Source organism: Vipera berus (genome assembly GCF_964194415.1).
Source record: "Vipera berus genome assembly, chromosome: 9".
Lineage (NCBI taxonomy): Eukaryota > Metazoa > Chordata > Lepidosauria > Squamata > Viperidae > Vipera > Vipera berus.
This window is the reverse complement of record NC_138212.1, coordinates 24,020,867-24,044,810: the sequence shown is the minus strand read 5'-3', so window position 1 is coordinate 24,044,810 and position 23,944 is coordinate 24,020,867. Positions and strand designations below refer to the sequence as shown.

Here is a 23,944-nt window from a genome sequence, read left to right as displayed (position 1 = left end):
CACAGAAAGATGCCTGTAAATCTGAGAGGCTCAAATAATTGGAGCAGAGTTGCGTGATTGTAAGTTTGCAGGCAGTTTCTTTCTCTCTGAATCCTCATTAGCTAGAGCTGCAGTAGGAGATTTAACAGAATAACAAAATAGATGACACCAGTCTCTATTTTTCATGAATTTCTTGGTGAGTTACAGCCTCAGAAGCCGTGGATCTCTGCCTAAAAACGCAAAGGAAGAATAAAGGGTCCACCTCTTTCTTCTCCTCACCAGGCGTCGTTTGCGAGATCTTTCCATCCTGTCAAACATTTCCCTGCTACAGAAGGGACAAGGGATGGAGAGATGGGTGGCTGGCAAGGAGGTTGGGCAAGCAGGGTGGACATTCTTGGTGCTCTCTAAGCTGGGTTATTTGCTTGAACATTTTTCATTACCCAAGTAGGGAACATCGTCAGGGCATCTGCAAGAAAACAACCCAGCTCAGAGAGCACCAGAACTGCACAGAACGGCCCTGAGCTAGAGAGATCTCTTCTGTTGGGACATTCTTCCCAGGGGAGGGAAGGGTGGCTTCCTACAGCCACGTGGCTGAGATACCAATTCTTTTCCAGCTAGGACCAGAGGGGGCTGCGGGGGGTGGTGTAATAGAGTTGATATGTTGCCTTTCAGGGGGTAAAGTGAATTTTTTTTGGAAAAAAATAAGTTTCAGTAGTATGATTTTTTAATTGTTATTTTCTTTAAAACACCTGTCCAAATTGTGCTGCTGAATTCCAACCCCTCTTCATTCCTCTTGCATGGAGAACCCAGCTTGCGACTTAAGAGGGGCTGAATCCTGACCCTGAGCTGGAACATCGTCAGGGCTAGCCCAGTGTGTTGCTGTAGGTCTTGCCTCCACCTGATGACCCGGGGGTGGGGGTGGGGGGGTTATTTAGAAATGCAAAAGGAGCAGCATCAATCGACCTGAAAGAAGTCCGTTACTTATTGTCTGCCGGATAGTAGTTCTGTTTTAAAAACGGCATTATGTTATTGCATTCAGAGGTTTATCCCACTGCCAACATTTCCTGAAGTGGCTAATTGGGTGGGTTCTGCAGAAGCTGAGGCAGGCTCAACCTTCATGGCCTGCTGTTGCGCCCGTCTTGCATCTGCTGGCTTCTAAGTGTGGCCAAGGGAGACCAGGTCTGACTTGAGCCAACACCAGTGTGGTGTTCATCCCCCCTGACCCCTCCTCCATTTCTGGCCAGGCAGGCACTAGATGGCACTGCTGCCTCAAGAACACGTGGAGGCGAAATGGGGAGGGGTCTGACTGCAGAGGAGCCCCGGTGAAGGTGCTCGTGCCCAGAAGCTGCCTGTTGTTGCTGCTACTGCTGTTTGGGCGGGGACGAGAAGAATAACTCAGCTAGGCTGGAGCAAAAGACGGGGGGGGGGGCTCCTTCCTCTCGATCCCTCCTGTTTTTTGCAGATCCATAGGAGCTCTTTGAGAGCAATTTGGGTTTACTGCTACTGTTGAGGAGGGAGAAGGAAAGGACAGGCCCGATGCTTCCTTTCTCTCCCATTAACAAGGGCAACAATCATTTTCTTGTCAGCCATCTGGAACAGGATCCACCTTAACTGTTTCAGCTGGTGCAGAATGCAGCAGCGTAGACAATTAATGTGCACTTCCAGAATAGCGCATGTGACACCTCTGGTCCATGAGTTGTACTGGTTGCCAATTTGATTCCGGGTCTAATTCAAGGTGCTGGTTTTGATCTTTAAAACCCTTCATGACATAGAACCAGATTACTTGTGGATCCATCCTCTCCCCATTACATCAGCCTGTCCCACCTGGTCTGGTAGAGGCCTGCTGTGGGTCCTGTCTATCAGAGAACTACACTTGGCAGGTCCCAGGTGGTGGGCCTTCCTTGCCATGGCACCTGCTTTATGGATTATTCTCTCCCCCCCCCCCAAGAGAGGTTAGCTCCATCCCTACTGATGTTCAGGGGGTCCCTCAAGACCTGGCTGTGTCACCAGGCCTGGGGGTGCCATGGGACTGGTGAAATATTACAATGGCTTCATCCCTGTGGCTGATACTTGCTCTCTCTTGTGCTGTATGGTTTTTTTAAAAAAATAATGACTGTGTTAAATTTTAAGAAGGACTGGTTTTTTTACATTTATTGTTTCTAATCTTGTATGCTGTCCAAAATTAACTGTTTGTGAGATGGTCAGTTATATAAATTAGGTAGGTAAACTAATCAGAGCAGACAGTTGCCTTTCAGTAAATGCTGGAGGGGAGGGCAAACCCAATGGGATGGCAAAATACAGGAGGACGATGGGTCCATGGCAGAGTTAATTACATCTGGGTGAAAAGGAAAAGCAGCTTTTCATCTCCTTTCTTAAAAACTAGATTTATTTATTTAATTTTATTTATTTAAAAGATTTGTATGGCTGCTCTTCTAAAGCAACTCTGAGCAGCTCCCAACAGCAACTGCATGGTGTAAAGGCCTTCTTTTGTATGGACCAGTTGATGTCTTTTGCTGTGAAATGTGTGTGTTCAAAAGCACGAATTACTTAAGGGTGATGATAATTGCCTAGAATGAAAAAGAGGGGAGCGAATGTCTTGTGGCTGGCTGATGGTGCACAGCCTGCTCTGCCCCCAACTGAACAGCCCGTGCAATCAAATGATGCCAGTTCAGCTAAAGGGGGATAATTTCTGATTAATTTGGTGGATAGAAAAAACATCTACTCTCCCTTCTTGTTCAAAAAACTTGGAACTGATGCTCTTCCAGGAAACCCTCCAAGGTCAAGGCAGCTTCGTGGGAACAGTTGGCTTTGGCCTGCTTTCTTTTCCAAACCAGAAGGAAACCCTCCATATTCCTCCTTATCTGGAATCTGTGGGGAATCTATGGCTGTGGGTCTGAATTCCCAACAGAGAGCATTGTACTCACTGCTCTTTGGCCTTTCGCAGAAATGTTTCTCAACCTCACCAACCTTCAGACACATGGACTTCAAGAATCCCCCAGCCAGCATAGGGAATTCTGGAAGGTAAAGTCCGTCTGCACATCTTAAAGTTGTTGTCCTCCTCTATCTCACATGTTGGCTGAATGGGATGAACAAGGAAGAGGGAGGGGGCCTACATTGCTTTCCCCAACTTAAGGAAGTTTCTTGCCATTAAGAAAATTACTTTTCTTTGGACCCAGAAGGCAAATTTGAAAAAAGGAAGTGCAGCTTCTAGTGACCTTTGGCTCCCCCAAATTGAAGTGACTTATTAGATATGGCAGCTGCTAAGCTTTTGGCTCCTCTGTCTCACATTTCCACTTTTTTATTTTTAATCCCATTTTTAATCCCATTTATGTCCCGCCCTTCTCCGAAGACTCAGGGCGGCTTACAATTTAAAGCACAAATCAATGTGCTTCATTCTATGTATATGCCTGCTTATTAGCAGTCAGCTAGAATGGCAGTTTTCTACAGAATTGAGGAATGGCAATAGCCCTGCCCTGTTTATTCCACTAGGTTCCTCCCACATGGTAGACGTCCTGTGGCTGGGTTGAGGAAGGAGAGCTCCTGTTAAAGATGTCAGGGCAGCCCTGCTGCATCAGGGCAAGGTTCATCTTGGTCTGGGATTGTTTTTTTCAGTGGCCAGCCACAAGCAGAAGGTGGAGGCCTCTCCTCTCTTGTTAGCAAGCAGCCGCCTCCGGCCTTGGAGTAACAATTAGGAACTCCATCTCCCATCTTTTAAAGTTGTCATGATCTTGTATCACATCTTGTGGCAATGAATTCCACCGTGTCGTTTTGTGCTTTGTGAGAAATCCATCTGAGTGGACCTCCAAAGTTCCATCTAGCTTTTCTGGCTATGCATGTTTAGGAAAATACTGAAAGTGTTATCCTCTGCAATGCTGTAATGCCATGAGCTCGGTAGCTTTGGTAGGAATTGAGAACATCTGGTGGACACCAGATTACCTGTTTTGATGCTGTTTTTTTACAATTTAAGAAATACCTGGTTGCACGGGGGGGGGGGGGATGCAGTTACTTTGCAAGATGAGACAGGCTCTTCTGAGTTTGAGGCTGCCCATTGGCCAAATGCACTAGGAGGTGCCCGGTTTCCTCCTCAACATCCAGCCTCCCGAGGAGGGGGAGTCGGGGTCCCGCACTGGTCTCCAGCTGCAGGTCAGGGTAGCCTCTTTTCTCCTTGCTTTGGTTCATACACCCTGAGGGGACCTGGATGCAGCTGATGGGGGGCTGAGGGTCTGGGTAGTTGGCTGGTTGAGCCCCGCCGAATGGGCGTTGAGGCACCCTGGATGCTCCGTGTGGCCGAGGAGCATTGCCAGTTACATTTCTCACAATGCTCTTCAGAGCCAAGAGTGGCTTTTCACCCCGGAAAGCAGCCGGAAGGAGGCTTTCTCTGCTGAGCTTAATCTCCTCCGGCACAAATCCCTGGATGGAGTTTATCCACTGGTGCAGCAGCAGCAGCAGCAGCTGCCGCCTCTCGGTGGCTTTGCACAATGCCTCGGCTTCTTTCTCTTTGGGTGTCTCCCATTCTTTCCCCCTCGCCCTTTCCCACCCCACCTTCCTCTCCTTGTTTTTTGCTGTGCTTTTTTCTTTAACTTTGTCTCCCGATTTCCATCTCTCTGCCTTGGTGCCACACCCCTCGGCAGCCTCCCCCTCCCTCCCCTCCCCTCCTCCCTCCCTCCTGCCGCTGCCGCCACCGCTGCCGCCGCCTCTGTCTGGCTCCGGCTTTCTCTCTGCCAGGGGAGCCCTCCCATTACCTCATATTTGGAGAGAAGCGCTGCAGCCAATCCTGTCTCTGGCTGCTTTTGGGTCAAGTGATTTCTGAACTGCAGTGAGGTGCTTTGAATGTCTCTCCCTTCAGCTCCCAGCCTTGTAAGATGGCTGTCTGAAAACGGCAGCGGCTCAGCGGGAGGAGCATCTTGATGTGCGGGTGTGTGTTCGTATTCAAGTGCGAGCGTGCTTGCAGTTGTGTGCATTTTTCAAATGGGCATCTAATCTGATGAAGCAGCCGCTGGGATTTCTCCAGGAGGCCGGTGGCAGCATCGCTGCATTGCCACTGGAATCCTGCGCATCACGGAGATGGGAAATATTCTGGGTTGTGTTAAAGAGCTGAAAGAACCAGCCAGGGAGGTGGGGAATGCTCCCCTCTCCCCCCAGAGGAAAGCTCGCTTCAGGCGGAAGAGGAAGGGGAAGAAGCCGATGGCACCGGAGATGCCTGATCCAAGAACAGAGAGACCCTCCTCGCAGGCTGACACAGCCGAGCAGCAGCAGGAGAACGAGGCATCAAAGGAATCCAGAGGGTCTCCTCTGGAGGAGGAGGAGGGAAGGGCTGGGGGCTTCCGCTCAAGCACTGCTTCCTACAGGGAGGCTTGGCCACATTTGAAGATGCAGAGTCTGGAGCAAGGACACATCGTGCAGGTGAGGGAGAAGTTTCAGGGGACTCTGGAGCGAGTTCACCTGCTGACAGAAAAGACCGTGTCCCTACCTGGAAACCCAGGAGACTTTCTCGAAGAGGGAGCCACATTCATCGCTCACCTGCTAGACAACCCAGCAGAGCAGAACTGTGAGAAGGTGGCGAGCCAACTGGTGGTTCTTCAGAGGCCGGTGGGTTTGGGCAACAGCCGAGCAGTTCTGGTCCCACTGCCCATGGAGGCTGTACATGGGGAGAATCGCTGGGGAGACCTGGCAGGGGTGGGCTCTTGGCCTCAGCCAAAGTTGGAAGACCTGCAACAGCAACAAGGAGTGACAACAATGGTGGAAGAGTCCTACAAGAACTGGAGTAGTGAAGAAGGAAATGAGAGTCTGTCGAGCACTATTTGGGGAGCTTCTTATACGGCAGAGAAGGGCACAGTTTCAGAGTTGTCCACGCCATCACCTATGGTGGATCAGGTGGAGCTCAAAGGGATGGAGAATCCTCTGCAACCTCCATCTCCACCAGAAACACCTGTTGTCAAGAGAAAAGATGGCATCAGCACAAAGTTCCCAGCCTCCCAAAGCAGGGTCTCTTTCAGTGGGTCAGTCTCCAGCGCTTTCCAATCCTCTTCAGGATATGGCAGTGACTCAACACATCAGCTGGTAAAGGCTACTGGGGCTTCATTCTGCAGAGAGAGATGCCCTGCCTCTGGGGGAACAGATGGACCCAATGGGAGAAGAACCATCAAGGAAAGCAGCAAGCCAGCCAAAGGAGGGGTCAGTGCAGTTTTTCTTTTCCAACTCTTTGAGACTAGGGCAAGATAGAGCAAACCTGAGGGGTTCCAACCATCCTGGAAGTCATAGATTGGGATTCGGGTTGGGATGGGATTCAGGTTGTTTTCCTAGAGTGAGTTTTAACAGCTTGCAATCTGGATAAATTGGAAGAGTCCCTTCCTGGGCTCTCATTGGGAAGGATAATAAGAGGGAATAATTTGCAAAGTTGCCCAATTTCAGCTCTCTGGAATAATTGTAGGAAATCAGTGTGGAAGTAAAAGCAATTCACACGTTTACTTAAGAGGTTTTGTTTGGTCTTTTGATCCAGGGCTCAGATCTGGATCAGAGTTCATAATGAACTCCAGAGAGACCAAATGTGAAGTAAGTCCCCATCTTCTCTTAAAGATGTGGGGCGATACACTTCACTGACCATCTCACAGGGTGGCAGTTCCAGACTTCTCTGCCTCCTTAGGAGAGAGATGTGTAGTATCTTCAACTCAGAACTGTTTGAGGCGGCATCTCACGATGGCACATCTTTTAATTTGAGGGAAATGGGGATAGGCTGGGCTGAGGCCTGTTGCTTAGAACAAGTTCTAAAATAAATGCCAATGCTCAAAGATAGTGTAGGCTGTTGGCCACTCAACTCTTTCTGTGAACATCTGCCTTCAGAGTAATCTGAAATGGAATAACTATGCAGGAAGGAAGGTTACCTTGCTTGGTCTGACTCTCTACAACAAAGATATTGTCCTTCTGACGTCCTGGGATTTGCTTTCCATCTGCCCCCACCTGCACAGCCAGGGGCTGGAGATTGCAAGAGATGTCTGGAGGCTCACAGCCGGCTCTGAGGAGCAGAGCTAAGGCCATTCCAGGCTCTCATTGTGACTCTGTTGGCAAACTGGCCACTTCTGTTGACTTTCCCTCATGTGCAAGCATGCTGGAAACCCTCCTTCAAGTCTTAAAGCAGTGTTTTCATTCCCAGAGAGTGATAGTTGCAGGGGGGGGGGAAGTGGGGGATGATGGGGCAGTGTAGATAAAGACTCTCCAGAGGAGAGCAGAAAGCAGTGGAGCCAGTCTAGAAGCTCATCATCAGCATAGATAACCCAGCTGATATGTGCTTTTCAAGAGTAATGCCATTTAAAACAGAATAATATGACATATTTCTTGTTAGATGGAATTTAAACTTGAAAAATGTTATTGTAGGGCAAAGGCTATGGAACGTAGACATGTGGGGCTGGAGGTTTTCTTGTAGACCAGAATTCACTTAACGCCCAACAGTTCTTTACCTAAATCAAAAGAAGACTCAGATATTAAGCTTGTCTCCTTTGATCCCAGCCCCCCACGACCCTTTCATCCATTGTGGAGGATTGGAGAAGTCATTGGCTAGGCCCAGGAGGACCCAGATTCCTGTCCCACGCCGTCATAGAAGCTAATGGTGACTTTGGCCATCCATTCATTCCCTCTCCATCTCATCTACTACACATGTTTGTTTGATTTTTAAGCTTCCCATGCTTTTGAGAAATCTGGGTTGCTTAGAGTCTGGTCTGTTTCACCATTTTGATGGGGTGAACATACCTGGATGGCTGGTAAGAGTCTTTCCTTCCTCACTGACTTTTTTCCATTTATCTATCCAACACTGATAACCAGGTAAAGTAGATCAGAGAAAGGAGAAATGCTATCAAATTTTAGGGCTGTTCCTCTTTCCCAGTGACTACTTGGTATAATCCAAAAGAGCTTTCCGGTTCTTCTTCTTCTTACCTTCCTACCCCTTGCCACGCACAAGTTTGCTACTGGGCATTTCTGAAGAGATGTAAACATCATCCAGCAGAGAGAAGAGGCTGTTCTCATGTCAGTATTCTGGGGAAGCCAAAGGTCTCTTGGAATTTGTTTTGTGAAAGAATAGGCCTGTTAGAAAAGCTTTCTTGGAGACCCACAATGGATGACGTCAGTCCTCCTACAGCAAAGTATTGAGGATATCCCAGAAGGCAATAGGGAGGCCCCTTAGACGAAGAAGGTCCAGCCTACTTTGAAAGGGTAAAAAATATGAACAGGAAAGTTGTGCTGGATTTAAAGGTCCGAGTTTACATATTCTCTTTCATAGGTGAATTTGGCAAGTCCTCAACCAGGTAGATATTCAATGGTTTGTTTTACGTGGACCTGAAAGTGCCACCATCCTGGCTTTCAGCTTCACGCAGATGTAGCCACTACAGATAGAAGAGACAATGCCAACTCAGTCCAGAAATTCTTACAGAGCTCTTCTTTAGTTAAATGTTTGTATCTGATAAGGGCATCCCACTTCTGGGCAAATCCCGTTTTTACATTTGGGTTGGTTGACAACATAGACCAGTTCGGGTATTTGAGAACTTGGGAAGATGCCTTTGAATTTTTGAGCATCAGAACAGAATGAATGCATTCAGATAGAAAAAGTTTTTCTGTTTCTAAGGTGACTTTTTGGAACTTTTAAATGCCACATGGATACAGAACAGTAATTTCTTAGGCATTGAGAATAGTGGTTAAAGGAGAAGGAGAAATTGCGGTCCTGGCTGAACCGGATTTTGTAGTTGAAATCAGGTAAATATTTTGTTATTAGGTTCACATGGCTGGAAGGTGGTATATGTGGGTGTTTGTCATTGTGCAATCCTTTCCCCAGCTAACTACAGCTTCCCAGACCTCTCACACATCTGTTCAGTCCCGAGGGAAATTCTCCCTTGCGACTGGGAGGGATGGTCAGCCAGGGAGGTCCTTCCTCTGGCCCTTTGCAGCCCCCCCGGGGTTCCCACCCTTTCCATCCCAAGGGGAGACCTCCGAAGAGAGAGCTTGTGTTGTTTTCACTAAGGCAGGGGTTTCCAAACAGGGGCAACTTTAAGACTTGTGGACTTCAACTCCAGAATTTCCTAGTCAGCTGAAGAATCTGAAAAGGCTACTTGGTACCAGTTTTACAAACCAGTCCATCAGAATGAGAATCCTGATCATGAAAGTAGTACATTCAGGGCAAGTGTGTCTGACATTGTGATTTCCTTTTATTTCAGAATGTCTGGCTTAATTCAGTGCAATACTTGTTTTGCAGCTGTCTTTTGCAGTACTCCTTTCAAACTTGGTTACTGTCCTATCTGTAAACAAATCACTAGTCTACAAGGACAGATTACTTACCTAGGTTCTGTAACCTGTGCTCTTCAGGCAGAAATTAGGTGTCCACTTCAGCCCTTCTGCTCTATTGAGCTGCCGCGCTGTCAGCCCCCTCTACCACAAAGATCCTGCAGGAGAAGGGCAGTGTGGACCTGCATAACAGATACAGTGCCTTTGCCAACCTTAACAAAGACACTAAGAGACAGGTCAAGGTAGTTCTGGGGATGATAAATAAGCAGGGGATCATTGACATGAAGAACTTGTTTTGGGCAGGGGAAAGTGTGAATCAGGTATTAACACATCAGTCATGCAAGAAGAACAAGACATCCAAAAAGAGAAGCCACCTTCTGGTTGGTGATTCAATTATAAGAGATATAAATTAGGAAAGGATACAGAGATTTCAAAAGAGGTCAGGTGTCTTCCAGTGCTACTGCCAGCAGAGACAAGAAGTGTATTTTTAAGATAGTCAAGAATGCCAGCAAGGATTGTGATGTGGATGCTGTTGTACATCTTGGCAATAATGATGTGTCCCAAAAAGATCATTGTGCAGAATGAATTCCAGAGCTTGGGGCAGAAGCTTAGCAGGATAGGCTGTAGGCTTAAATTTTTCAGAGGTTTTACCAGTGTATAAGGAGCGAAATGGAAAAGGCCAGCGTATAGCACAATTCCATATGTGGCTAAAGGAGTGGTGTAAAGGAGAAGGCTTTGGTTATATTAGTCACGATGTCTGCAGCTGGTCTAATGAAAAAGTGTACAAAAGAGATGGTTTGCATCCATCAAAGAAAGGAACTGAGTTACTTGGCAATAAATTCACAGATTTTCTAGAGAAATATTTAAACTGAACAACAGGGACAGTGTTAATTGATACAGAACATTCTTGTCCCCAGCAATCTAAAAATTATAGGGTTATCAGTGCATGTAAGATAGATATATGTCCAGATAAGAATATCAACCTTGTTGTCAAGCAAAATCAATTTTTAATAGTGAGTGCCACACCAAGTGCACTAATCAAACAGGTGGTAAGAAAATAGGGGAACTCAGGCACCACACAGGTTATGTAGAAAGTAAACACAGGGTCAGCCATAAAGGACTCAAATGTCTATACACCAACGCACAGAGTATGAGCAATAAACAGGGTGAATTAGAAATTCAGGTAAATGAGGACAGATGTGATATTGTTGCCATTACAGAAACTTGGTGGGATGAAACCCACAAATGGAACACACAGTTAGAGGGATTTAAAGTATTTAAAAGAAACAGACCAAATAAAAGAGGAGGTGGAGTTGCTCTCTATATAAGAAATAACTACATCTCTACAAAAATAGAGCACAACAATGATGAAAACTGTCTTCAATGCATTTGGGTCAATATAAAAGGGGGGGGGAATGACATTGCCATAGGTGTATACTATAGGCCACCCAACCAAGCAGAGGAAATAGATGAACTTTTTGCTAGTTCGACCCTGTTTCCCCTGATGATGTGGACAGGATCATGGGGAGACTGAGCACCACCACCTGTTTGTTGGATCCGTGCCCCTCCTGGCTAGCTTATGCGGCTCGGGAGGGAACACGAGGCTGGTTCCATGCAGTAATAACTGCTTCTTTGAAGGAGGGTGTCTTCCCTGCCGCCTTGAAGGAGGCGGTGGTGAGACCCCTTCTCAAGAAGCCTGCTTTGGACCCGGCTGCTTTAAACAACTATCGTCCAGTCTCCAACCTTCGCTTTTTGGCGAAGGTTGTTGAGAGTGTGGTGGCGCATCAGCTCCCTCTGTTCCTGGAGGAAACTGATTATCTGGACCCGTACCAATCGGGTTTCAGGCCCGGACACAGCACGGAGACGGCATTGGTCGCGCTGGTGAATGATCTCTGGAGGGCAAGGGACAGGGGTTGTTCCTCTGTCCTGGTCCTATTAGATCTCTCAGCGGCTTTCGATACCATCGACCATGGTATCCTGCTGCGGCGTCTCAGGGGGTTGGGAGTGGGAGGCACCGTTTTACGGTGGTTCTCCTCCTACCTCCAGGGCCGCTCGCAGTCGGTGTTGACGGGAGGGCAGAGATCCGCCCCGAGGCCTCTCATTTGTGGAGTCCCTCAGGGGTCGGTTCTCTCGCCTCTCCTGTTCAACATCTATATGAAGCCGCTGGGCGAGATCATTCGTGGTTTCGGGGTGGGGTATCATCAGTACGCTGATGATACCCAACTTTTTCTTTCCACCCCGAACCAACCCAGTGATGCCCTCGCCGTGATGTCCCGGTGCCTGGAGGCGGTTCAGGTCTGGATGGGGAGAAACAGGCTTCGTCTCAATCCCGCCAAGACTGAGTGGCTGTGCATATCGGCATCTCGGGCTAACCAGGTTATTCCACCTCTAACGATGGGGGGTGAGGTGTTACCCCCCGTTGATAGGGCTCGCAACTTGGGTGTCCTCCTGGATTCACGACTCAATTTTGAAGATCACATAGGAGCCGTGACCAGGGGGGCTTTTGCACAGGTTCGCCTGGTGCGCCAGTTGCGTCCCTATCTAGACCGAGACGCCCTACACACAGTTACTCATGCGCTTGTGACCTCCCGTTTGGACTACTGTAACGCTCTCTACATGGGGCTGCCCTTGAAGACCACTCGGAGGCTTCAACTGGTGCAGAATGCGGCCGCGCGAGTTGTAATGGGGGTCTCCCGATACTCCCATGTAACACCTCTACTCCGCGAGCTGCATTGGCTTCCGGTTGCCCTCTGGGTGAAATTCAAGGTGCTGGTTATCACCTATAAAGCCCTACATGGCCTGGGTCCGGGGTATTTGAGGGAACACCTGCTGCCGGCATCAAATGCCCTTCGCCCAGTGCGCTCCCACAGGGAGGGTCTGCTCAGGGTCCCACCGGTAAGAGATTGCCGGCGGGTGACACCCAGGGATAGGGCCTTCTCAGTGGGGGCGCCTGCCCTCTGGAACCAGCTGCCAGTGGAGCTGAGGACTGCCCCCGACCTCCGATCATTCCGCCGGGGCCTGAAGACCTGGCTCTTTGAGCTCTCGGGCCCAGGCTGAGGAGAAATCTATTTTAATTGGGGTTTTTAATTGTACAGGGTTGGTTTAATCTTTTTAAATTGGTTTTTTAACTTTTGTATGGTTGATTTTTAACTCCCTGTAAACCGCCCTGAGTCCTCAGGGAAAGGGCGGTATATAAATGCAATAAATAATAATAATAATAATAGTCAGTTAACTAAGGTATGTGGGAAGCACATCACTATACAGTAGTAATGAGGGACTTTAACTGACATCAACTGGGAGACAAATTCTGTACCAAGTGGAAGACTAAACAAATTCCTAGCAAACCTAGCAGACAACTTTGTCTCCCAAAAAGTAGAGAAGGGATCTAGGGGATCAGCCATATTGGACTTAATTTTCACTAACAGAGATGAAATGATAGAAGGTGTTGAAGGCACAGGAACCTTTGGGGGGGGGGGAGTGATCATGCAATATTGGAATTCAACATTATGCAAGCACAAGCAATAGAACATAGTCAAACTAGAGTCTTGAAGAGAGTTAATTTCAATAAACTTAGAGAGAGCTTGGGAAGGATTCCATGGATAAGAATCCTCAAGGGGAAAACAACCCAAGAAGCTTGGGAAACTTTGAAAAGTGAGATAATAAAAGCCCAGTCTAGCACAACACCAACGAAGAAGAAAAATAACAGCTCTCAAAAGAAACCAGCATGGCTGCATAAAGAATTCTCTGATAAGTTGAAAGACAAAAAGGACAAATATAAAAAATGAAAGGAGGGACACATAACTAAGGCAAAATATCAGCAAATAGCCGGAGCCTGCAAAGATGAAGTCAGGAAAGCTAAGGCTCAAAATGAACTAAGGCTTGTGACAAAATTAAAAAATAAGGAAAAAAATTCCTTCAACATGTAAAAAACAAGAAAAAAGTTAAGGAAATGATTGGTCCATTAGTGGGAGAAAGTGGCAAGAAGGTGACAAGCAACAGGGAGAAAGCAGAAGTACTTAACTCGTTTTTTGCATCCATCTTTACACAAAGGGATAAAACAGTCCAACCTATCAAAAACAGTACTGTAAAAAACAGATTAGAAACACAAGTTAAGATAGACAACAAAACGGTAAGTGAGCACCTGTCCACCCTAGACAAGTTCAAATCACCAGGACCAGATGGATCACACCTCAGGGTTCTGAAGAAACTGGCAGATGTGATCTCAGAACCACTGAACTATATCTTTCAAAGATCCTGGAGCACTGGTGAACTATCAGAGGACTGGAAAAGAGCTGATGTAGTTCCCATCTTCCAAAAAAAAAAGGGGGGGGAATGGATCCAGGAAACTACAGACCTATCAGCCTGACCTCAATACCTTGGAAGATTCTGGAAAAAGATAACCAATCAGTGAACACCTAGAGGCAAAAAAGGCCAACATTACTAAAAGCCAACATGGGTTTGTCAAAAACAGATCATGCCAGACAACTCTTATTGCATTCCTTGACAAGGTGACAAAATTAGTGGACCAGAGGAATGCTGTGGATATAATTTACCGGTACTTGGATTTCAATGAGGCATTTGATAAAGTAGACCACAACCTACTACTTGATAAGATAGAAAAATGTGGGTTAGACAGCATCACCACCAGATGGATCCTAGCTGGCTGACTGGCCGTACTCAGTGTGTGGTCCTCAATGGAACTGCATCTACATGGAGGGAAGTTATTATTATTGTTTTTAATAATTTGAATGTATCTATGTTAAAGGGGAGTTAAAGCACATTATGAATTTGGTTAATTTTATAATGGATAATATTAGTTAGAATTTGATTATTATATCTATAACCATGTATTCAGCTCTGGGAAGTGGGGGGGAAGGGGGGTGGTTTGGGGCGGGTGGGTTTTGGGGATATGTATTGTAAAAATTTTTTTTTGTAAAACTCTTTAATAAATAAAAAAACAAAACAAAATGAAATTCAGTGGTGAAAAAAGTAAGGCTCTACATTTAGGCAAGAAAAACCAAATGCACAAGTGCAGTATAGGTGGTACCTTGCTCAATAGTAGTAACTGTGAGAGGGATCTCGGAGTCCTAGTGGACAATCCCTTAAATAGGAGCCAGCCGTGTGCTTCAGCTGCCAAAGAAGCCAACACAGTGCTAGGCTACATTAACAGAAGGGTAGAATCAAGATCACATGAAGTGTTGATATCACTTTACAATGTCTTGGTAAGGCCACACTTGGAATACTGCATCCAGTTTTGGTCACCACGATGTAAAAAAGATGTTGAGATTCTGGAAAGAGTACAGAGAAGAGCAACCAACCAAGATGATTAGGGGACTGAAGGCTAAAACATATAAGGAACAGTTGCTGGAATTGGGTATGGCTAGTCTAATGAAGAGAAGGACGAGGGGTGACATGATAGCAATGTTGCAATCTCTCAGGGGCTGCCCCAAAGAAGAGGGAGTCAAGCTATTCTCCAAAGTGCCTGAAGGCAGGACAAGAAGCAACGGATGGAAACTAACCAAAGAGAGAAGCAACCTAGAACTAAGGAGAAATTTCCTGACAGAACAATCAACCAGTGGAACAACCTGCCTCCAGAAGTTGTGAATGCTCCAATACCGGAAGTGTTTAAGAAGAGACTGGACAGCCATTTCTCTGAAATGGTATAGGGTTTCCTGCCTGAACAGAGGGTTGGACTAGATCAGGGGTAGGCAACCTTGGCTCTTTTATGACTCGTGGACTTCAACTCCCAGAATTCCTGAGCCAGCTGGTTCAGGAATCCTGGGAGTTGAAGTCCACGAGTCATAAAAGAGCCAAGGTTGCCTACCCGTGGACTAGATGATCCCCAAGGTCCCTTCCAACTTTATTATTGTTATTATTGTTGTTGTTATTGTTGTTATTAAACATTACTGCCTATACTTTGCAACCATAAAAGCAAGAAATTTGGGGGTTCTAAATTTCACCATCTGTTTTAAAATAGAGTCTCCACCAAGCACCAGCAGATGTGACTATTATTTCTAAGGAAAAAAAGTATTCTTATGTTATCCAAACAAGCATGCTGGCTTTCATCATGGAATTAACTTTCCAATTTATAACAAAATGTAACTTTACAATGGAACTGAATAACTCGAACAGAATAGAGCTGGAAGGGACTTTGGAGGTCTTCTAGTCCAGCCCCCCCCCCCCCCCCGCTCAAGAAGGAGAACCTCTACCATCTCAGGCAAGTGACTATCCAGTCTCTTCTTTAAAAACCTCCAATGATGGAACACCCAAGATTTCTGGAGGCCAGCTCTTCCATTGGTTAATTGTCCTCACTGTTAGGAAGTTTCTCCTTAATTCCAGGTTGCTTCTCTCTTTGATCAGTTTCCAACCATTGTTTCTTGTCTTGCCCTCTGGTGCTTTGGAGAATAGTTTGACCCACTCTTTTTTGGGGCAGCCCCTCAAATACTGGAATACTACTATCATGTCACCCCATTTCTTCTTTTCTTTAGACTAGTCAAACCCAAGTCCTGCAGCCGTTCTTCATATAAGTCTCCAGGCCTTTGATCATTTTAGTTGCTCTTCTCTGAACTTTTTCCAAGGTCTCAACAACTTTTTTGGAGTATAGTGACCAAAATTGGTTGCAGTATTCCAGGTGTAGTCTTACTAGGGTTTGATAAAGTGGTGATAATACTTAGCGTGATTTTGATTCTATGCCTCTGTTTATACAACCCATAATTCTCCTAGCTTTTTTGGCTGCTGCTACACTCTACTGGCTCATAGTCAAGTGATCATTCACTAGGACTCCAAGGTCCCTCTCACAGTTACTGTTTTTGAGCCAGGTCTCGACTAATCTGTACTTTAAACCTTTGGTTTTTCCTACTTAAATGTAAAACTTTGCTTTTCTCCACATTAAAACTCATTTTGTTGGATAGGCCCATTGTTCCAGTTTGTCAAGATCTTTTTGGATCCTGTCTTTGTCTTCTGGGGTGTTGGCTACTCCTGCCAGTTTGGTGTCATCTGCAAATTTGATGATTTCCCCTTCAGTTCCTTCATCTAAGTCATTGATGAAGTTATTAAAGAGTACTGGGCCTAAGACGGAGCTTTGTGGTACCCCATTGCTTACTTCTCTCCATGTGGATGTAATACCATTGAGGACTACTTGTTGAGTACAGTTTGTCAGCCAGCTGCAGATCCATCTGGTGGTGATGTTGTCTGTCCTACTTTTTTCTAGCTTAGTAAGCAGCAGATTGTGGTCTACTCTGCCAAATGCCTTAGTGAAGTCTAAGTATACTATGTCCACAGCGTTTCGCTGGTCTACTAATTTAGTGACTTTATCAAAGAAAGTTATAAGATTGATTTGGCATGATCTGTTTTTGACAAACCAGTGTTGCATGCTGGTTATAACTTTGTTTGCTTCTGGTTGTTTGCAGATCGGATTTTTGATTATCTTTTCCAAGATCTTCCCAGGTATTGATGTTAGACTGATTGGTCAGTAGTTTCCTGGGTCCGTTTTTCCCCCCTTTCTTGAAGGTGGGAACCACATTAGCCCTTTTCCAATCTTCAGGTACTTCCCTGGTGCTCCAGGATTTATTTATTTTTATTTTATTTATTTTAATTCCATTTATATCCCGCCCTTCTCCGAAGACTCAGGGCGGCTTTACAAACTTGAAAGATATGATGTCCTGAGATAACATCTGCCAGCTCCTTCAGAACTCTGGGATGTAATCTGTCGGGTCCCAGTGATTTATATTCGTCAAGGTCAGATAGGTGTTCTCTTACCATTTTCTTGCTTATTTTAATTTTGGTTTCTAGTTTATCTTTTGCAGTATTTTTTTTGGTATTTTGTGCTATAATTTCTTTTTGTGTGAAGACTGATGTATTGTTAAGCAGTTCTGCTTTCTCCGTACTGCCTGTTACTTCCTTGCCATCTTCTCTCTTTAGTGGACTTACAGTTTCCTTGACTTTTTTTTGTTATTAATATGGTGAAAGAAAGTTTTTTTATTGTTCCTGATTTCTTTGTTCATTCTGAGCCTTTGCTTTCCTGACTTTGTCTTTGCATGTTCTGGCTGTCTTCTGATAATCAGCCTTAGTTACGTGTTTCTCTTTCCATTTTTTGTACTTGGTAGATAAATATGCCCAATCCCCAGGGTTGTCAAGCTCGATTTCATTGAGGGCCACATCAGCATTGTGGTTACACTTGGAGGGGTGGGGGGCGTGGATGTGGCCAACTGAATGGTCGTGGCTGGGTGGGTGTGGCCAGCTCAACATCACTTGCATCGGGGGCACCTGTGGGGGGGATCTGGGGTTCTCTGGAGGGGGATGGGACTAGGCTAGGCACTGGTGCCTGGTCCACGAGAGGAACCTTGCCATCCTTCTCAGGCCACATAGGTTGCCCGGGGCCCCAGGCAGCATGGAGTCAGGTACCAGGCCCGTCCCTCAAGCTCCCGGGGAGGGGAATTCCGGCTGCCTCTTGGGGATGGGGAGCTCCCTACCCTTCCCGTTTGCCAGGACCGTCGGGTGTGGCAGTGGGCGGGAGGCTCCTGCCTGTGCAGCGCAGCTGGAGGGTGAAGTTGGATAGTGGGGTCCAAGCGGGCAGGAGCTGTGTCGTGGTGGTAATGGCGACCAACTGGGCTGCCATGCCACAGCCCCACTGTCCATCTTTGCTTGTCTGTGGCTGGGTGGGGCAGGTGGCCAGCTGGCTGCCCGGCACATCCGGTGGGCCATATCGCATGCCTTTCCCTCCCTGCGCCTCTGCTCCACCTGCTACGTGGAGGATCAGCCCGGCAGCCGCGGTGCTTGGACCCACTTGTGCTGCATGGGCTGCGGGATCCTGCAGTGCAGGCTGCGGGCTGATGTTCCGTAGGGGATCATTTTTTTTTTTTTATTGAAAAGTTTTAAAATACAGTTTTCCTTTAAAAAACCCCCCTTCCCCCTCCCTCCTCCCCCCGCCACCCCCCCTTCCCCCCCTCCCTCCTTCCCCCCTACCTCCCCCCCTCCCCCCCTCCCCCCCCCGACTTCCCAGAGCTAAATACAAGGTATATAAAAAAAAAGCAATCATAAACAACCATATACTAACAACTATAAATTCTAAAATCCATCACTCTCTAGCTTATATAGGATAAAACAAACCTTAACATTATTAAATATATATAAAAAACTAAAATAGAAAAAGAAAAAAGAAAACGAAAGAAGACTTATTCGAATGCTACATAAAACTTCTTAACCCTATACTTGTTCTGGATAAACTCAATCCATTTTCTCCATTCCATAATATAACGTTCTTGCGAATGATCTTTCAAATAAGCCGAAATCTTCGCCATCTCTGCCAGGTCGGAAACCTTTAAAGTCCACTCTTCTATGGTCGGCAGTTCCTCTTTCTTCCAGTATTGGCCTATCAAAAGTCTTGCCGCCGTAATTAAGTTCAACATCAACTTGGTGTCCACAGCTGTAGCGTCTGTAATTATTCCCAACAGAAAAAGCTGCGGACAAAACTTTATCCTCTGTTTAAGAATCTTCTGCATATTCCACCAGACTTTTATCCAAAAAGCCTTAACCTTCTTACATGTCCACCATATGTGAAAGTATGTTGCATCTTCCTCACCACACCTCCAACATTTAGGCTGATAATTCGGATACATACTTGCAAGCTTTTTAGGATCTAGATGCCATCTATAAAACATTTTGTAAAAAATTCTCTCTTAGATTTTGAGCTTGAGTAAATTTTACGTTCCTTTTCTGTATGATAAAATGGGCCCAAAACATCCAGGAAGTTATCTCAATGGACATGTGGGAAAAGATTTGGGTGAGGACCGTAGGGGATCATTGAGTACAGCTTGGGTTTGGGTAATTTGGCCCCCCAGCAGGACTTCTATGGAACAGTCAGTGGGCCGGTGGGGTGGGAGTGCATCAACTCCTTTTTGCTAAATACACCCCGGCGGTCTTGGTTCTCTTTGGGGATTTGAGGGCTTGCCTCCTTCTGTTCCTGGGATGCAGTTTTCATCTCCTGTCTGGGATCCTGGCCCGCCAGGTCTCTCCTCTGACTTTTCCCCAGGTTTGTCCGTCGTATTTTTAACAACCCCCTCCTCCAGTTCACCTAGGGGTTTCATTTCAGCAGCCAGGCTAGCCCCAGCACCAATGGTCTCTCCATGCGAGGGGCCACTATAAAACTCAAGTATGTGCTCCCATCTGCAACTCCACCGGTTCAGTAATGAACGTAGCTATGGAGCCATCCAGCTGACAGAAGGCCACTGGCACCTTAAGCTGCTTGAGTCTGATCACTAGCTTCTCAACTAGGGCAGGGCTGACCAGTTATCTGGTGCAACCCGAGGCCAGGAGGGCCGGCAAGCTTGCCTTGAGTCCCAAGGATTGGACCACTCGTTCTATGAGAGTGATCACCGGGGTGATGGGGCCATTTACCCGTGGATCGTCGTCGAAGTCGGTTTCCCCAGGGCACTCCACCAGGTTGGTCAAAGTTCCATTGCCATCCCTGGCAGGGGCAGGGAGAGAACACTACAACTTGTACCCTCTTCAGGGCCGTTTCCCAGATTTGCTGCAGTGGCTTGGTGGGTTTCTTTGTGGCCCAGGTTATTTCACCAGGCGGCTGGCTCTGCACTCAGCCACGCAGTGCCCCTCCCTTCCGCCCTTGAGCACTGCTGTGGGCCTTGGGTGCTCGGTGGTTTTGGGCTGTCCCGCTTCTCCGGGGTGGGGGGGCTTTTGTCACCGGTGTCACGGTCAGTGCTTGTTCTGTGCTCGTTGTGATGACAGGTAGACCCATGGCACACACCTTGCTAGCCATCTTGTAAAGAAATAGGGGCAAGCACATTCATTCCCCTCCCCAGGAATTTTCTCCAAAATTCTGTGCTCCTTTAAAATACATTTTGAAGACAAATTCTTGTTTACCCAGTTGACAGTAGAACTGGTAGGAAAGCAAGGGAGAAGTGAATTATCTGACCTGAAGAGACTGAAATGTCTCCAGGGCTCTGGATGAGTCTGGGCAAGAGACCCCCACTTCTCCTGGCTGCCGGCTGAGGCAGAGTTTGAGCCAATTATTGCTTAACAAGGCCAGACAAAACTTGTGATGCCCTGAAGCAGAAGAATTTGCCGTAAATTGTTACATATCCTGGATTTGCCAATTTGGCTCCCTGGTTACTTTCTCTCCTGAAGTGGAAGTGGGTGAGGAAAAGCCCAAAGACCCTCTAAGGCAGCCCCTCCCCCGAATCTGGTCTCCTTGAGAAGTGAGGGACCGCAGTCCTGCTCGCCTTACTGGAACAAGCTGCTCTGAACCTGCCACCCATTCCCCACCCCCACCCCGTAACTTCCTGCGGTGGTTTTTCTGAAATGAAAAGACAAATGGGCATCCTCTTTGCTGAGCCACCTTTCCTTCCAGCGCAGTTCATGTTGTTGCCTGTTCACACATTCCCTTTCCTCTTCACATTTAATTAGTGAAAATCTAACAAGCAGCTGAGTGAAGGGAACCTCATCTCTTTTGTTGGCACTCCTCTGCAGCCTGAAAGGGCGCCTACTTGTCAGAAGTGGTTGACAACCTTCTCCCTCTCCCTCTCCCTCCCTCCCTCTCGTTAGGAATGGGGTCACTGGGCCATGGCTTTGCCTAGGCCTGCTTCTGACAGTTGGTGCAAAAGGGATGAAGGCAGCTAGAGTGGGAATGTGGAGGTGGGGACAGGGGAGCCTGACGGTTGCCTCGCAGTACCTCAGGAGCCTCAGCCTTTACTTAGGTCACCCCTCCTGAAGCCAGGAGCCCTTCCCCTCCCTCTTGGCCTCCCTCCCCTCCCTCCCAGGCATCGCCTTCAGTGCTGGAAGGTCAGCTCTGACAAAGGCTCCATTGCGTGCTCCAAGGCCGGAGCCTGAGGGAGGGGAAGTCCAGGCGCTGATGTTGTTTTCTGCTTTACCCTGTTCTTGCTTTCTCTTCTCATTGAACATTTTGATTTCTGGAACGTGAAGGGGCTGATCGTTTGGGAAGCAGAGGGCACTGCCAAGGTGGCAGTAAAATTGTCAGGCCCCAAAAACCAAGGAAAACACACAAACCTACTTTCAAACAGTTTCCTTTATTATTTCTCAGCTATCGATAGAAAATTACTTGGGCCATTAAGATATATTGTGAGAATTTCTAGGGAGGAGCCATCTTAGCCCTCTTCCTCCCAACACATCTAAACTTTGCTGTCTCTTCGTCCCCTGGAATGCAGCCCCTCCCTGCTGGAAATCCAGACAACACTCTACCACAAAAATCCAGTATTTTCTCCCCTAGATAAGCCTAGATAGGACCAGAACTCTTGGAGTCGCAGTTGTTAGCTTTTGTTTATTGAATTGCATATCATATTTAACCCCCGTAGATAGGGCTCGCAACTTGGGAGTCCTCCTAGATTCGCGGCTTACTTTGGAAGACCATATAGTGGCTGTGACTAGGGGGGCCTTCGCCCAGGTTCGCCTGGTGCGCCAGTTGCGGCCCTATCTAGACCGGGATGCCCTGTGTACGGTCACTCATGCGCTCGTGACCTCTCGTTTGGACTACTGCAACTCTCTCTACATGGGGCTTCCCTTGAGGACCACTCGGAGGCTCCAACTGGTACAGAATGCAGCCGCGAGAGTTGTGTTGGGAGTCTCCCGATACTCCCATGTTACACCTCTGCTCCGCAAGCTGCATTGGCTGCCAGTTGTCTTCAGAGTGAGATTCAAGGTTTTGGTAATGGTTTTCAAGGCCCTACATGGCATGGGTCCGGAGTACCTCGGGGATCACCTGCTGCTGGCGTCAACTTCCCTCCGCCCTGTGTGTTCCCACAGAGAGGGCCTCCTCAGGGTGCCACCGGTCAGAGAATGTCATCTGGTGGCCCCCAAGGGGAGGGCCTTCTCTGTGGGCACCCCGGACTTATGGAATCAGTTGCCGGTTGAGCTCCGGACGGCGCCCGACCTTCGCTTCTTCCGACGCGATCTGAAGACCTATTTATTTGAACAAGCCGGCCTGGCCTGATGGGGGATGTGTTGGGGTTTTTTATTGTGTTTTTTTACATTATTATTTATTGTTTTACCTCGGACTTTGTATTTAATTCTCTTTTTAACTTTTGTACCTTGTATTTTATATGTGCCCTGTTCACCGCCCTGAGTCCTTTGGGAGAAGGGCGGTATACAAATATAATAAACTATAAACTATAAACTATAAACCCAGGCTTGTTGAACAAATTATGATTAAGGAAAGTTTTGTTCAGCAGACTGTAATGTAATCACTCTAATGATACAAGGGTTTGGATTCATCCTCATGTTTTCTGTAGCGAGAGTAAGAAATAAGCCGCCTTTTCACAGTTGTTTATTCAGTGAAGATGTAACACTTAACTGTTATGGAAAAAGATTGCTGTTCATAAGCAGTTAAAAACTGTTTATAAGCAATCATTAATTGTATTTGATTTATGGATTAGTACTGAATCAGATTGAAAGCCTAGTGAGGAATATTTATCTTGGAAGTATTTCATCATAGATGAACAAGACATCATAGTCTTGTTCTAATTATAATTCTACCTTGTGTGTTAATGCTTAATATAGTAATTATTTTTGCTTGAATAAGTTTTCTTTTAATATATGCTCATCTGGAAAATCAATTTGTACAGCAGAATATAAATAACTTAATTGATTCAGGTATAGGATCTTTTTGGCAAATGTTTACACACTGTATTGTCTATATCTGGATCTCCGACAGATAAATGCTTCATCGTGCTTTTGTTCCCCCTCCGTTGATATCATTCTCCCTCAATTCTGCAACTGCTGAAGGTTAAGCTCCAAAGGTATCAAAGTTGGAAAGGTAAAGCAGAAAGCATCCTGGGGAGATCTGAGTCCTCACTGGTTTATCTGCATATGCCAGGCAGCAGCTGGGGAGTGAGAGCTACTGGGTAGTTGCAGGTCAATGCTGGACCACCACTGGCTGCAACTGGAAAGATTTGGTAAGGCTCTAAGTCAGCTTCATCCCTTGTGGGAGAAAAGGATACCCAGGTCGGCTGGCCTCACTCACCAAGGAGAGATGGACAGTGAGGGTGAAGGAGCTTGAGGGTTGGTTTCTTAACGTTTCGTCACCAGGCTACGTAACATCTTCAGCGGCGTTTAGGGGAATGTCTGTCTGAATGCTCTTCTGTTTATAAGGGTTTCAGGGGTGGGTGTGTCAAGTGAGGGTCTTGTGATGGGTCAGGAGTGAGTCATCAGAAAGGCTTGTGAAGGGTCTTGTGATGGGGAGGTTACATCAGGGTCCTTGGAAGGTGAACTGCTGGGGGAGGGAGAGGGGGCTTGTGTGGATTGGTTGAGGTTCGGTGCTGTTTCTGGTTGGCTGTGGGGCTGATTTGGATTCTGAGGGGTTCGTAGGCTGGTTGTAGTAATGTGTGTAATGTGTGTGTTGATGGAATTGCTTGTGGGGTGCCAGGCTTCAATGAACTCACCAGCATGGCCAATGTTTTTAGTGTTGCTCCAATCGATCTGGTGTTGTTTGGTGTCAGTGTGGGTAGAGATTAAGGATTTGGGATCGTGGTGTTTGACTGCCAGCCATTGTTCGTGGATCAACAGTGACTTTGGCTGTCACCGGGTTAGTTTGCTTGGTCATACACCCAGTAAGGGCCAAAGTTGTGTTGCACGATGGTGCTGCTTAGACCAGGTAGCAATTGTGTGTGAGCAATACAATCTCAAGGCTGGGAAAAGGACAGTCCCAAGCCTGCTGACTCAAAAAAGCAGGAGG

At 46.9% G+C, this 23,944-nt stretch overlaps 1 protein-coding gene across 1 annotated transcript in view; it reads left to right on the top strand.

Moving 5' to 3' along the window:
* MACF1 (microtubule actin crosslinking factor 1) overlaps positions 1 to 23,944 on the top strand; it is a 296,242-nt gene that overhangs the window by 88,267 nt on the left and 184,031 nt on the right. The window lies entirely within an intron of this gene.